Source organism: Oncorhynchus gorbuscha, linkage group LG01, assembly GCF_021184085.1.
Source record: "Oncorhynchus gorbuscha isolate QuinsamMale2020 ecotype Even-year linkage group LG01, OgorEven_v1.0, whole genome shotgun sequence".
In the NCBI taxonomy this organism is placed as follows: Eukaryota; Metazoa; Chordata; class Actinopteri; order Salmoniformes; family Salmonidae; genus Oncorhynchus; species Oncorhynchus gorbuscha.
This window is the reverse complement of record NC_060173.1, coordinates 18,884,498-18,900,829: the sequence shown is the minus strand read 5'-3', so window position 1 is coordinate 18,900,829 and position 16,332 is coordinate 18,884,498. Positions and strand designations below refer to the sequence as shown.

At 41.4% G+C, this 16,332-nt stretch overlaps 1 protein-coding gene across 10 annotated transcripts in view; it reads right to left on the bottom strand.

Moving 5' to 3' along the window:
- Positions 1-16,332, bottom strand: part of ppfibp2b (PPFIA binding protein 2b) — a 108,477-nt gene that overhangs the window by 89,720 nt on the left and 2,425 nt on the right. The window contains exon 1 of one of the 10 annotated variants that reach the window (XM_046346973.1): positions 6,061-6,191. The exons of 7 other annotated variants lie outside the window; for them this stretch is intronic. The gene's annotated coding sequence lies outside the window, so the exon portion shown is untranslated. Of the gene's footprint in view, positions 1-1,354; positions 1,695-2,123; positions 2,141-6,060; positions 6,192-16,332 lie in introns of those variants that run through there. 2 more of the 10 variants (XM_046346993.1, XM_046346982.1) reach the window with 2 other exon arrangements.

The following is a 16,332-nucleotide window of genomic DNA, read 5'->3' as shown; positions in this document are numbered from 1 at the left end:
AAAGATCAAAGACAATACCAGCATCTTGAACTTTGACTGCTTAACTCTTTCATTCCCACCAACTAACTCTGCACTATCTATCATATGCCAAAATGGAAACATAGCTATTCAAGTAATCTTCTCTGGAAAAATAATTAGATGTGACCATTGACTGTGATGCGTTGAGGACATAGCGACAGGCCTCTGTGACAAAAGGCAACTGTAGACGCCGGAATGGCAGGCAGGGACAGGCAGGCAGGGACAGGCAGGCAGGGACAGGCAGGCAGGGACAGGCAGGCAGTGCTTTGAAAGGAGGCAGGCGTTAACAGTGTTCATTATGTGGCTGTTCAGATTCAGCTGGACACGGCTGAGGGTGATGGCTCCATTCATTCAGAGCCTCTGTAGTGACAGCTCCTCTGTGTAACAGCATCACAGTGGGCAGCAGACACTGCTATTCTAATAACTGGCCTGATCATACAAACCCAATTAAAGCCTGCAGTTAAAGGCCATGAAGAGATCAGGGTACTGCAGTGCACTAATGGACATGCCAAAGAGAATAATACAGTCTACTGTCTGCTTCTGTACAATCTAATGTAGCTCAAAGACACAACCTTGGTAGAGCTATTGCCCTGCATTAGGATACTATTGTTGGAGTGTATCAAGTCCATTAGAACAAACTGTAACAAAAGAACAGTGAAGTGGCAAACAAATGAGAGCTTCATTATGATATTAGAATATAAGATATGCTATCTGTAATAAACCTATAACTTCCAGATATTCAAAATCATAGTGAAACTACCTACTACTTATTTATCATTATTATTCATAGTTTATGTAGAAACAGACACGCCTTATTCTCACAGTTTCCCAGTAACAAAACAACTGCCAGCAAAACAAACTTGATCACCCTGTTGTTGCAGGAAATGTCCTGCATAGCTGAAATGCAAACATATACTGTATGAGGTTTAATTAAAAAGAGGCTTCTAAAGTTTGTAATTTCCATTTTAACATTTCAGAATTGATTTAACCTAACAGAAAATATATCAACCCCTACAAAAATGCCCATTATAAATAATACACACAATAATTCACATTCCCTGTTGCTGAAGGACTATTTTCCTTCTGTGAGAAACTGGTCAAATTAAGATCCTGCATCTGAACAACCTGTCATGACAGCAGTTTGTTATAAGAACTACATTTTCTGCCCGGTCTTAAAGCTTTCTTGCTGTGCAAAGCATTGAGGTGGTACTTTGCAGACACAAATATGACTAATATATAGCCAAGCAAACAGACACATCAATAACCTTACAGCACTTAAAGCCTTCTATTTAGTTTGGCCCCAGTGTCACTAGTCAGCTATCACAGGCATTCTTACCACAGAAAAGAAGAGTAGGCTGAGCCTGTTTGAAGAGGATAACATTAGCTAGCAGTGCTCAGGATGTCCCTTTGTCTTCCCATTTCATCCTCTGCCCCTGACAGTGCAGTCTAGCAGTCTCTCACAATAATGTTCTACGGGTCAGCACCTTTCTCCGCCGCAAGGTGTATTTTCAATTCAAACACCTGGGTCTGCTCCTCACTGGATAAGCCATGGACTCGATAGAGAGTGAAATCTAGTACGGTGCCGTCAAAGCAAATTTCTGTCAAAAACTCAACATTTCAGCTATAGCCAACTTTCACAATGCAGAAAACAGCAGGTTTAGAATGTGTTGCTGTCTGGAAAAGACATAAAGGACTTTTAAACTACTCCACAGACCACATCAAATGCTACATAACCTGGAAGTTCCGTGCTGAGCCCAAATGAGCCTCCGGGCATTTATGTGGTGTGCCAAAAAACTCTTTAGGTTAAAACAACAAACCTCTCCTATCCTGAAGCACAAACCCCATAAACAAACTGAATCCAAGCTGGTTTGGATAATCATATATTACCTTAACAAGTAACAGCTGTAGCCTAAATAGAATCATATCTGTGTTATGCTGTTGAAATTATTAAATCTAGGCAACAAAAAATATTTACAAGAATACGATATGAAGATTGAATCATCCCTCGCCACTGTCTTTAGAAACTTGTGAACTGTAACTCGATAACATTCTCAAATCTTAAGATGTTCTTGGTCTGTACAAATAAATATACAAATCCACTGCACCTGTGTATAGTCCGTACAGTGCCAAACCGCTGTGTCTGCTAGGTCATTGCAGCCCTACTCTGTCCTGCTGCTCGTTCAGTCACTTTAATAAGTGCATTTCTGAGCCACCCACAGTTTGGAGAATCACCAAGCAGCCGAGTGCTTCTGCTGCTATCAGTAAAATGATTAGTGACATCTGAAAACATCACATGCCGAACAGTGTCCTAAGTACATTACAGATATCCAGCTCTGGATCTGGTTTCTGCACATTATCCATTTGGAGAACTTTGATAAGCACTGCATGGGACCTGCTTAAAAAGGGAGAGACAGTAACTTGCCTCTAAGGGCCTAAATTATTCTAAACATTCCTAAAAGGGAGAAGGTCTGAACTTCTAAACAGTGATTTGCAATTTCCAAGCCTTTACTTTATAATCCTGAAAAAATGTATGGCAGATTATTTACAGTTGATTTCCCTCCAGTCCTATGAAAGGACTATAAAAAGTAGATTCGCCAAGCTTCCAGCTTGATAAAAAGAATCAGCTTTTAATACTGGTCAGATCCTCATGGCCCTCTGTCTGTCCCCTGCAAGGGAATTAATGCTGTTGTAATTAGAGTGTGGACCTGAGGCATTCCTTCCCGCTGGCCAGGAAATAGCTGATTCTGGCTGAGCACTTGGGACTGGAGGGATGCTCTATCTCAGCCAGCGCTATCATCACCATGTGTTGTCTAATGTACTGCTGCCATTCAAAAGTCTCTGGGAGATTACAACAACAACATATGATGCCTGTAAGATCATTAATAAGTGTATTAACACAGTGATAATGAAGTTTGTTCATTATCAGTATAAAAATTTAAGGTTTTTAAATTGATTAAAATGCTGTTCACCTGCTACATGCAGTACAGATGTCAATGGAATGCAGGCCTAATGATTAACAAGCAAGTTTCCACCTCAATACAAAGTCCAACTGAGAAAATACAAATACTTGTATGAGCAGATGAGCTCAATGCCCACTCAAGACCATTGTCTGAGTCTTTGATATAAGTCTGCAGGATGAAAATTGATGTAATAAAGATCATTTCTATGGAAATACATTTCTGGATGAACAATCTTTCGTGTTGTGTAGATGATAAATACTTGTTTTATCAGAAGGTATGATATCTGTGGTCCCTTGCAGTTAGGACATAGAATAATGAATGGTGAGCTTTGTTTGAGCCTGACAGGCACAGTAGTAACACTGGGAGGAAGATCAAGTTCCTGTTTTTTTCCAGGTTGTCCTGGCCTGCAGTCCTTATGCTCTGCTGAAGACAGACACACTGAGCGCTGCTGGGTAGAGTTACAGTACAGACATCAGTGGTGTCCCATTCTTTCACAGGGACCAGAAAAGTCCCATATCCACCAGACCAAAGGATGGCTTGTGTGTAAGTCAAATGGCCACAAGGTTCAAATGAAGGAAGTGCCATTTCAACATGATTCCTGATTGTTTGTTTGAGGAGGCCATCAAGGCCTTACAGTTTTGGGGGTGAAACTTTTCTGCTTAATTCACATACCTGAAAATCTAGTGTTTATCACTAGTTACCAGAGGAAGACAGAAATTCCACCTTTATCTGTTAGAGTAACTCTCAGGCCTTCTGACACTAATGGCTGGGCCAAAGAAGTGTCCTACTGCTTTCAACAATTAGTCTGGTGGGTAATGTGAACAGAAATGCCAGAGCATGTGAAGTGGGGTGAAGCACAGAGGGGTGTGAGTTTACTGTTTTCCCTCATTGACTCTGGCCTGTTTGGACAAGCAGAGCCAACTGCTGCTGAAGCCCAGAGAGAGTGAGAAAGCTCCGGAGGCCTGGATGTCACAATCGCAAATATAAGGGGTTGAGCAGGAAATACCCAATAATTTCGACCACGAAGGCAGAAGAGATTAACAGAAGATGACCACACTTATGGATGGGGATTTTCCCTACTCTGACCTTTACTCAAATAGACACTCGCATGCTAACTATTGCTTACAGAAAATTAAGTAATCGCCACGCTTTAAAATGTGTGAATCTAGAATATTAGTTATATTTTCATGGAATAAAAAAATGAAAAGTCCTCACACATTATGAAATGCTAACAATTCACACATTATGCAATGCTAACAATTCACACAGTATTCAAAGCTAACAATTCACATAGTATTCAAAGCTAACAATTCACACAGTATGCAAAGCTAACAATTAACAAAGTATGCAAAGCTAACAATTCACAAAGTATGCAAAGCTAACAATTCACAAAGTATGCAAAGCTAACAATTCACAAAGTATGCAAAGCTAACAATTCACAAAGTATGCAAAGCTAACAATTCAAACATTATGCAAAGCTAACAATTCAAACATTATGCAAAGCTAACAATTCAAACATTATGCAAAGCTAACAATTCAAACATTATGCAAAGCTAACAATTCAAACATTATGCAAAGCTAACAATTCAAACATTATGCAAAGCTAACAATTCACACATTATGCAAAGCTAACAATTCACACAGTATGCAAAGCTAACAATTCACACAGTATGCAAAGCTAACAATTCACACATTATGCAAAGCTAACAATTCACACATTATGCAAAGCTAACAATTCAAACATTATGCAAAGCTAACAATTCAAACATTATGCAAAGCTAACAATTCACACATTATGCAAAGCTAACAATTCACACATTATGCAAAGCTAACAATTCACACATTATGCAAAGCTAACAATTCACACATTATGCAAAGCTAACAATTCAGACATTATGCAATGTTAACAATTCACATATTATGCAATGTTAACAATTCACATATTATGCAATGCTAGCAATTCACACATTATGCAATGCTAACAATTCACACATTATGCAAAGCTAACAATTCACACATCACAAATTGAAAGAAAGCAGAAAAGACCTGCTATGTGGGACTTTGCACATCAAAAGAAACATGCATCTGCTTAATATACCTCAGCAGATTTATTCCAAGCCATGAGTATTTAATGATCAAATCTCTCTAATAGCATCATACAGAAACTATATTTATGGTAGTCTGGCTGATGATTACAAAATTCATCAAACAATAACTAAGCCGTCAGTTGACGTGGGGAACTCTATTGTAACCTTGGGTTTGGTTTGCTTTACTTAGTCAGCCCTATATTGAGCCCATCCAGCTCCCCTCGCTGGTGAAGCTTCATTAGCTCTCCAAAATGTCAACATCAGGCAGCCCGAGTGTAATCGCCCTGGCAGTGGATGTTACATGGCCCTGTCATACTCATGTCAGCAATCAAGTGACTGAGAGTATGTCAAGCAAATATGAGATCGTAACATCTCACAACTGCATTGCTCCTTTAAATTGCTGATGAAGGGTTCCAACATTATAAAATACAAGTCAAGAAAACACAGTAGTCATAAGCACTACCACATTATTACCATACATATAAGAGGCCCTGGGAGAGAATGTGTAGACTAGTGTAAACATGCACGTTTCAGTTTTTACGTTTGAGGTTTTATTAGCTCAGGGAAGCAGGAAAAAAAATGTAAACACAGGGTTTGCTTACAATTGCCTGCAGATAAAGTTGACATTTACTTTACGATCACACTACACATCCTATTTCTTCAACAACAAAAAAACAACATATTTTTCATGTGTTTGAAACTTACATTTTTTAAAATCCAAATCTCTCTTACCAACATTGTGCCAACATGTAGCTAGAGGCTAGCAAAGTCAAAGGGATACACATCATTTTCCACACCATTATTTAGACATGTAGAACTGTACAGTAGTTAACTCTCAGGCAGTGAGACCAGCATGCACAAAGGCCAGTGTCAGCAGTAGTGGGCAGACCAATAGAACCAGCGTGTCAACACGGCTTAATATACAGTATAAGCATCAAAGCCATAGCCCCACTGACAGCTCTAACATCCTATCAGGGCCTCATTCTGCCACTTACATGTGTTCATGTGCTAGTCGACAAGATGACACATCGGAGGGGACTAGCTGCCTGCAGGCCTTCAGTTCATACAGCCTTCCATTTCAGCTGGGCGCTTGAGAGGTAGCCATCTAAACAGAAGTGGACTCAACTCGTGTCTGTGGCACTGGGGACCTGCGTGAGAAAGGTGATCTGTTGCATAATAGACAAGGCTTCATTGTAACAGTGTTGGCAGGGGGCCTAACACATAGCATTGCCAGATGACGAGTTTGTGTGTGCTGTGCTTCTGCCTTGGAACCGTGTTGTAACCACAAAAAAAATCAACAGCAGCTCATTCAAAATGGCTGGTAGACCAGACCCCTACACTATATGCAGTACATGACTCCTGATGCACAGAACATAGTAAGGTTACATGGTGTCAACATCTTAACCCACAAGCCAGCTCAACCAGAACAAACTCAGCTCAAATGACAGGATAACATTACAGTCACACTATGCAAAGCATGTTTCATAACCAGTGGGCAACATGTGCTTAGACCACAGGACCGACAGATGAAATCAGCCCATCCAATGTGGGGCCATTGTTAGAGTGAGATACTTCACTTTCATACTCATTTTATTTGTGCATGTATGCATAGTACTGTATGAGTAAGGAATCAAACAAACTTCAACAGTCTACACTTGCATTGGTATGGAGTGTATTCCATGGAAGTCAAGTAAAGTATTCCATGGAAGTCAAGTAAAGTATTCCATGGAAGTCAAGTAAAGTATTCCATGGAAGTCAAGTAAAGTATTCCATGGAAGTCAAGTAAAGTATTCCCTGGAAGTCAAGTACAAAGTATTCCATGGAAGTCAAGTACAAAGTATTCCATGGAAGACAAGTACACAGTCATATCAGTAGCTGTCAGCTGTTATTACTCATCTTCACTGAGTCTTCCAAACCGGGGCTCTGGAGTGGGGTTAGGACAGGACAGATGACCAGGACCCGGTTGACTTTCTGCCAGCTCACCGGGCCGATCATCACTCCACTCACCTGGCAGCTGTGACGCGGGGGAGTGCAGGTTGCAGGAGCAGAGAAATGTCATACACGAGCAGGTGCACTCTAATATGTCACAAACATCAGACAAAAGGCCAGGAAGCCCAATCAGGTGTCACCTCACGGTCTACAACATGACCTTCCCCTCGCTTGGCTCAGTGGGCTCACCAAATCCATCATACCTTGTTTGTTCAAAAAAATCTACCAATCATTTTACCTGGTTCTGTTGGCCTATTTCTTACAACATGGTAGTGTCTCATCATCCTCTAACACTAAGCACATGTTTCACCTCAGTTACCTTTTACTGCAGCGGGCTAAATCAGGGTCACAGAGTGCTTTTGGTAGTCTTAAACAAATCTACTTTGAAACAAAAGAATACACCTCACACACATGGTTATGGGCTTTAAAATTTTTTATCCCTGCTTTTGTTACTTCTAGGTTAGACTACTGCAATGCTCTACTTTCCGGCTACCCGGATAAACCACTAAATAAACTTCAGTTAGTGCTAAATATGGCTGCTAGAATCCTGACTAGAACCACAAAATTTGATCATATTACTCTGTGTTAGCCTCCCTACACTGGCTTCCTGTTAAGGCAAGGGCTGATTTAAAGATTTTACTGCTAACCTACAAAGCTTCACATGGGCTTGCTCCTACCCATCTTTCCGATTTGGTCCTGCTGTACATACCTACACGTACGCTACGGTCACAAGACACAGTCCTCCTAATTGTCCCTAGAATTTCTAAGCAAACAGCTGGAGGCAGGGCTTTCTCCTATAGAGCTCCATTTTTATGGAATGGTCTGCCTATCCTCGTGAGAGACGGAGACTCAGTCTCAACCTTTAAGTCTTTATTGAAGACTCATCTCTTCAGTAGGTCATATGATTGAGTGTAGTCTGGCCCAGGAGTGTGAAGTTGAACAGAAAATGCACTGGAGCAACGAACTGCCCTCGCTGTCTCTGCCTGGCCGGTTCCCCTCTCTCCACTGGGATTCTCTGCCTCTAACCCTATTACAAGGGCTGAGTCACTGGTGCGTCACTTGAGTGGGTTGAGTCACTGACGTGGTCTTCCTGTCTGGGTTGGCAACCCCCCCCCTTGGGTTGTGCCGTGGCGGAGATCTTTGTGGTCTATACTCAGCCTTGTCTCAGGATGGTAAGTCGGTGGTTGAAGATTTCCCTCTAGTGGTGTGAGGGCTGTGCTATGGCAAAGTGGGTGGGGTTATATCCAAGCCTGTTTGGCCCTGTCCGGGGGTATCATCGGAAGGGGTCACAGTGTCTCCTGACCCCTCCTGTCTCAGCCCCCAGTATTTATGCTGCAGTTGTTTGTGTCGGGGGGCTAGGATCAGTCTGTTATATCTCGATTATTTCTCCTGTCTTATCAGGTGTCCTCTGTGAATTTAAGTATGCTCTCTCTAATTCTCTCATTCAATCTTTTTCTCTGTCGAAGGACCTGAGCCCTAAGACCATGCCTTAGGACTACCTGGCATGATGACTCCTTGCTGTCCCCAGTCCACCTGGCCGTGCTGCTGCTCCAGTTTCAACTGTTCTGCCTGCGGCTATGGAACCCTGACCTGTTTGCCGGATGTGCAACCTGTCCCAAACCTGCTGCTTTCAACTCTCTAGAGACAGCAGGAGCGGTAGAGATACTCTCAATGATCGGCTATGAAAAGCCAACTGACATTTACTCCTGAGATGCTCACCTGTTGCACCCTCGATAACTACTGTGATTATTATTATTTGACCATGCTGGTAATTTATGAACATTTGAACATCTTGGCCATGTTCTGTTATAATCTCCACCCGGCACAGCCAGAAGAGGACTGGCCCCCCTCATAGCCTGGTTCCTCTCTAGGTTTTTTCTAGGGAGTTTTCCCTAGCCACTGTGCTTCTACACCTGCATCGCTCGCTGTTTTGGGATTTACGCCGGGTTTCTGTACAGCACTTTGAGATATCAGCTGATCTAAGGAGGCTATATAAATACATTTGATTTATCTCCCTCACTAACTTCAAGCAACAGCTGTCAGAGCAGCTCGCAGATCATTGCAGCTCTACATAGCCCATCTGTAAATAGCCCATCCAACTACCTCATCCCCATATTGTATTTATTTTGCTCCTTTGCACCCCAGTATCTCTACATGCAAAGTCATCTTCTGCACATCTCACTCCAGTGTTTAATTGCTATATCGTAATTACCTCGCCACTATGGTCTATTTTATTGCCTTACCTCCCTTATCTTTCCTCATTTGCACACACTGTATATATACTTTTTCCCCTACTGTATTATTGACTGTATGTTTGTTTATTCCATGTGTAACTCTGTGTTGTTGTATGTGTCAAACTTCTTTGCTTTATATTGGCCAGGTTGCAATTGTAAATGAGAACTTGTTCTCAACTAGCCTACCTGGTTAAATAAAGGTGAAATACAACATTTTTTATTTGATTTTATAAAATTGTAACAGGTCATCGTTCAGGCAGAACCCCCATCTGAGCTGGGAGGGGAGCTAGTTGTTTTAGGGATTATTATTATATTATTATTATTATATTTTTTATATATATATTTTTATTATATTTATAGGGATCATATTCCTAGCTAAAGAACTCCAACTGTAACTGGAAAACAACAAAGCTGCATGGAAAAACCATCAAACTATGTCTCACAGTATTGTTTCCCTCCTGCAATCACTCACCACTCAACACTCTCCTGCTCTGCTGAAAGCTTTAGCTTGATTTGCCTTGACAGGCGATGGTCATATAACTTTGTCAGATTAAAACAATGTTCACTTCAACGTCTCTTTTTCGCTTCCGGCTAACTCTGGGCTGCCGGTTTACCATGGAGCTTTAAATCTTTTGTCAAGCAGGGAGAAAGTAAAAGTCCTGGCCTGGTAGAGGTCGCTCACCTTTGTCTGATGAACTCTCATCACAGTTAGCGGGGAAGCACACAGGTTGAAGAATGTCACTGGTGGACCCAGAATCAATAACTTAAGTAATATGTTTGTTATTAAAAAGATTAGACATTTCAGCATAGACTTTGGTTTACTTGTAACTAAAGCATGGATGTTCAATGATTTCCATACAGAACATATCCAGGCAATGCATAGCAGTCCAAATGCCATGCAAACATAAAATCCTGCAGAAATAAAATAGCATTTATGGTCATCCTGAGGGGGAAGTTGCTAAACAATTGCAATATCTGTTTATGCATTTGGCCTGAGTCCTGGGAGGGTATGTCATCTCAAAGGCATACAATTGCATACTGTTTCACATGGGGCTGGGGAGTGGCATAAAACAGAGGCCAGGACAAATAATGGGCCTTATCCATTTGTCTGAGCACATGATCCTCAGAGCACAGCCCAGCTGACTGCCTCCCGACACACTCATTACCAAGAGGAATTTACACTCTGGAGCTGTGGGACTGCCAATGTGTTGTCTTGAATTTCTACCCATACAGTATATTAAATGGGCAATCTGCAGTAGCTACATGCATTTTTGGACTTATAAATTAATGATATGTACGGATTTGATTCTTAAAAAATAACTGCCTCATGAGCTTAATTCAACTGTCGTACCGCATCAGAACACACAATATAAACTTGTTTTACTGTACTGTGAACAAAGTAAATGCAAACAAACACTGTATAGCCTCAAAACATGGTTAGAACTAAATTGTGATGTCAAGGATGATCAGTTCTTGCATCCATAGCTCTGTCTATGAATTTGAGTGGTTCCATTTCTTCAGTCCCATCACTCAGCTTTGTAGCAAATCAGTGCTTTGTTATCGTTTCAACTGTTGATTGCCGCTTTAAGTGTGTTTTTTTCTATGTAATAACACTGCAGATCCCTTTCACTAGCTTGTCTGTTTCTTTATCTTCGCCACCTCAAAACAGGAGTGTCCAACACCATACATAGGCTACCCAGAGGTCTGTCCACTAGTATCATTCATTGAGTGAACTCTGGTAGAACATTCCTTGAAGGGAGCCCTAAGCAGAGCAGCAACAGCTGCAAAACTATATATAATAACTAGAGCCCGACTGATTTATCGGTTTACCACTATTAAAATCAGCCGATATTGGCTTTTTAACTCCATATTGGTCGATAACGCCACGGTAACCAATATTCAATAAATAGAATGAAAGAAGGAAATTGCATGCTTATCTGAACACACCATTCTCATGATGTGTCATTATTGTCACACTGTATGAAATCAACATCTGAAGGTATTGTGCAGTCACTCTTTTGGATGGCAATTTATGAGAACTCAGTGTGGGGAAAAAAATCTGCTGTAAAACAGTTTATCGGCAGATACATTAGTATCGGTACGCCCAGGTGCCCCCCCCCCCAAAAAAAAAAAAAAATCGGAATCGGTACCGGACCCCAAAAAACATATCGGTCAGGCTCTAAAATCAACACAAGAAATGATCTTCCCTGTGATTTTTCAAGCCCTCCTGCGAGTAGTAAGCTTTCTCCGCTCTCTGACATCCAGTATCTGACTGAGGATTACGTCGTGTAGACGACTCACAATGCCATAGCCGTGTGAGTTGACAGAATAATTCTGTTTGATCCTCAGAGTATAATGCCCTGATCTGCTACTATGGTTGTCTTTTCTTCCTCATTCTGTGACTTAGTGCAGGATATAAGCTTATACTATACATGCAAACTCTGCTTTGAATATTCTTTGTATGTTGGAAATAACTAGTATTTCCTCACATTAATTTAAACTCCAAATAGAAAAATAATAATTATAATAATGAAATGTTCAATTGTAAGGCAACCAGCTGCAACAGGCTGGTGAGTTTATTCAACATGTGGGCATATACTGTAGCTGAATCAACATACATTGTCAATTGAATTGTATGTTCACTCAACTTTGAATTGATGGTTAAGTGAATGTACAATTCAACTTGAGAATTTATTCTACCTTTTTTGCATATATCTTAGTGTAAAATGTACATCTTTATGACAATACATTACATAAATCATAAGGCCTTTCTTTGAGGGCCTAGTTACACCCTAACACAGTGGTCTGAAACTCCTGGTTTACAGGCCACATCAAGCCTGCAAGTCACATTATGCTGGCTTGCAAAGTGATATGTGATTCTTATTGGAATCCAGCCAGAGTGAGGATATGCAACAATTGGAACTTTTAATCACCCACAACCTACAAGGAGAAGGACTGTCATAAAATTGAGACTACCTAAATCATATAAACTGGAACAGCTATCTCAGTAACAAGTGCAAAAAGTCCAAATACAAAAAATTGGATTAGTTTAGAAAAATGTATGCTATTTATGTTAGTGTAGCATAAGATTAATAAACCAATCAATGTACAAGCAAGAACACAGGTATTTAAGCAAACTATTCTGAAAATCATCCTGCAATAGAGCATGCTGGGAAATATGATAATGATGGGGGTTGTTTTGAGTGGTTTTGAGCAAACATTCATTTGTAATATTACTTAACAAGCTTTTTCAAATTCACCTCACTTCAAGCAGAGTTTGTTGAATAAACAAACTTGAACACATTATCTTAAATTATTGTCCTTTTGAAGTCCATTCAACTCACAGAATAACACTGATTAAGCAACTTTGCAAGCCAGCATAATGGGACTTGCAGGCTTGATGTGGCCTATAAGCCAGGAGTTGTCTTTTTACATTTTTTTTTTTACAGTGCAATCAAATAAGTTATTGATGAATCAAGTGTTTCTTGAATAGATTAAGAATGAGGGGCGTGCCGAGTGTCGCAGTGGTCTAAGGCACTGCATCACAGTGCTAGCTGTGCCACTAGAGAACCTGGTTTGAGACCAGTCTCTGTCGCAGCCGGCTGCAACTGGGAGACCCATGGGGGGCGCACAATTGGCCCAGCGTCGTCCGGGTTAGGGGAGGGTTTGGCTGGCAGGGATGTTCCTGTCCCATCACGCACTAGTGACTCCTGTGGCGGGCTGGGCGCAATGCACACTGACGCGGTCGCCAGGTGTACAGTGTTTCCTCCGACACATTGGTGTGGCTGGCGGGTGTTGTGTCAAGAAGCAGTGTGGCTTGGGTGGGATGTGTTTCAGAAGACGCACGGCTCTCGACCTTCACCTCTCCCAAGTCCGTACGGGAGTTGCAGCGATGGGACAGGACTGTAACTACCAATTGGGGAGAAAAAAAAATATACATTTAAAAATGTAAAAAAGAATGCAACAAGCACCCTCTCTCTGTGATAACAACAGTATTGTGAATGATACTGAACAAAAATATAAAGGCAACATGTAAAGTGTTGGTCCCATTTTGAGCTGAAATAAAATATCCCTGTAATTTTCCATATGCACAAAAAGCTTATTTATCCTAAATTTTGTGCACAAATTTGTTTACATCCCTGTTAGTGAACATTTCTCCTTTGCCAAGATAATCCATTCCCCTGACAGATGTGGCATATCAAGGTGCTGATTAAAACAGCATGATAACTATGCAGGTGCACCATGTGCTGGGGACACAATGCCACAGATGCCTCAGGTTTTGAATGAGGATTTGCGTGCTGACTCCACCAGAGCTTTAACAAGAGAACTGAATGATAAATTCTCTACCACAAGCCTCCTTCAATGTTGTTTTAGAGAATTTGGCAGGACGTCCAACCAGCCTCACAACCGCAGACCACGTGTATAGTGTTGTGTGGGCGAGTGAATATACTGATGTCAACGTTAGTCAACCATAGTGCCCTATGGTGGCTGTGGGGTTATGGTATGGGCAGGCATAAGCTATGGACAACAAACACAATTTAATTCTATCATCAATTTGCTTGGGATGCTCTAGATTGACGTGTACACCAGTGTGTTCCAGTTCCCGCCAATATCCAGCAACTTCGCACAGCCATTTCAGAGGAGTGGGACAACATTCCACAGGCCACAATCAACAGCCTGATCAACTCTATGCAAAGAAGATGTGTCACGCTGCATGAGGCAAATGGTGGTCACACAATGGCGTCGGAGGGGATGGCTACCATTTTACGAGCTCCTAACCAACTTTGCTATTTTTTTTTTTCACATTGTTTGTAACATATTTTTGTACTTATTTTGTACATAATGTTGCTGCTACCGTCTCTTATGACCGAAAAGATCTTCTGGATATCAGAACAGCGATTACGCACCTCGAACTGGACAACGATTTCTTCTTTAATGAGTCTGACCCGAAGGATATACTGCTTTCTGAGACCAGGCTCAAATCCCTGTCATTTGCGTGAAGAAAGAGAGTGAAAAAGGCGGAGGAGTTCGGGCTGCCTTCAGAGAAGGCAAGTCAGTAAATCTACACTACCATCCTTACTATTGGCCAACGTGCAATCAATGGGAAATAAAATGGAATTATGATTAAGACTATCCTACCAACGGGACATTAAAACCTGTAATATCTTATGTTTCACTGAATCATGGCTGAATGACGACATGGATAATATAGAGCTGGCTGGGTTTTCCGTGCATCGGCAGGACAGAGAAGCTATGTCTAGTAAGATGATGGGCAGGGTTGTGTCTATTTGTCAATAACAGCTGATACGCAGCGTCTAATATTAAAGAAGTCTCTAGGTATTGCTCGCCTGAGGTAGAGTACCTCATGATACGCTGTAGCCAACACTATCTACCGAGAGTGTTCTCATCTGTATTATTCGAAGCCGTCTACTTACCAACACAAACCGATGCTGGCACTAAGATCGCACTCAACCAACTCTATAAGGCCATAAGCAAACAAGAAAATGCTCAACCAGAAGCGGCGCTCCTAGTGGCTGGGGACTTTAATGCAGGCAGACTTAAATCAGTTTTACCTAATTTCTACCAGCATGTAACATGCGCAGCCAGAGAACAAAACAACTCTAGACCACCTTTACTCTACACATAGAGACGCATAGAAATATCTCCCTCGCCCTCCATTTGGAAAATCTGACTATAATTCTATCCTCCTGATTGTTGCTTACAAGCAAAAACTAAAACAGGAAGTACCAGTGACTCGCTCAATACGGAAATGGTCAGATGACGCAAATGCTACGCTACAGGACTGTTTTGCTAGCACAGACTGGAATATGTTCTGGGATTCATCCAATGGCACTGAGGAGTACACCACCTCAGTCCCCACAGTGACCGTACGTACAGTTGAAGTCGGAAGTTTACATACACCTTAGCCAAATACATTTAAACTCAGTTTTTCACAATTCCTGACATTTAATCCTAGTTACAATTCTCTGTTTTAGGTCAGTTAGAGAATGTGAAATGTCAGAATAATAGTAGAGAGAATGATTTCAGCTATTATTTCTTTCATCACATTCCCAGTGCGTCAGAAGTTCACATACACTCAATTAGTATTTGGTAGCATTGCCATTATATTGTTTAACTTGGGTCAAACATTTTGGATAGCCTTCCACAAGCTTCCCACAATGACTTGGGTAAATTTTGGCCCATTCCTCCTGACAGAGCTGGTGTAACTGAGTCATGTTTATAGGCCTCCTTGTTTGCACACACTTTTTCAGTTCTGCCCACACATTTTCTATAGGATTGAGGTCAGGGCTTTATGATGGCCACTCCAATACCTTGACTTTGTTGTCCTTAAGCCATTTTGCTACAACTTTGGAAGTATGCTTGGTGTCATTGTCCATTTGGAAGAACCATTTGCGACCAAGCTTTAACTTCCTGACTGATGTCTTGAGATGTTGCTTCAATATATCCACATAATTTTCTTTCCTCACGATGCCATCTATTTTGTGAAGTGCACCAGTCCCTCCTGCAGCAAAGCACCCCCACAACATGATGCTGCCACCCCCGTGCTTCACGGTTGAGATGGTGTTCTTCGGCTTGCAAGCTTCCCCTTTTTCCTCCAAACATAACAATGGTCATTATGGCCAAACAGTTGTTTTTTTGTTTCATCAGACCAGAAGATATTTCTCCAAAAAGTACAATCTTTGTCCCCATGTGCAGCTGCAAACCATAGTCTGGCTTTTTTTATGGCAGTTTTTGAGCAGTGGCTTTTTCCATGCCGAGTGGCCTTTCAAGATATGTTGATATAGGACTCGTTTTATTGTGGATATAGATAATTTTGTACCTGTTTCCTCCAGCATCTTCACAAGGTCCTTTGCTGTTGTTCTGAGATTGATTTGCACTTTTTGCACCAAAGTACGTTCATCTCTAGGAGACAGAACAAGTCTGATTCCTGAGCGGTATGACGTCTGCGTGGTCCCATGGTGTTAATACTTGCGTACTACTGTTTGTACAGATGAACGTGGTACCTTCAGGCGTTTGGAAACT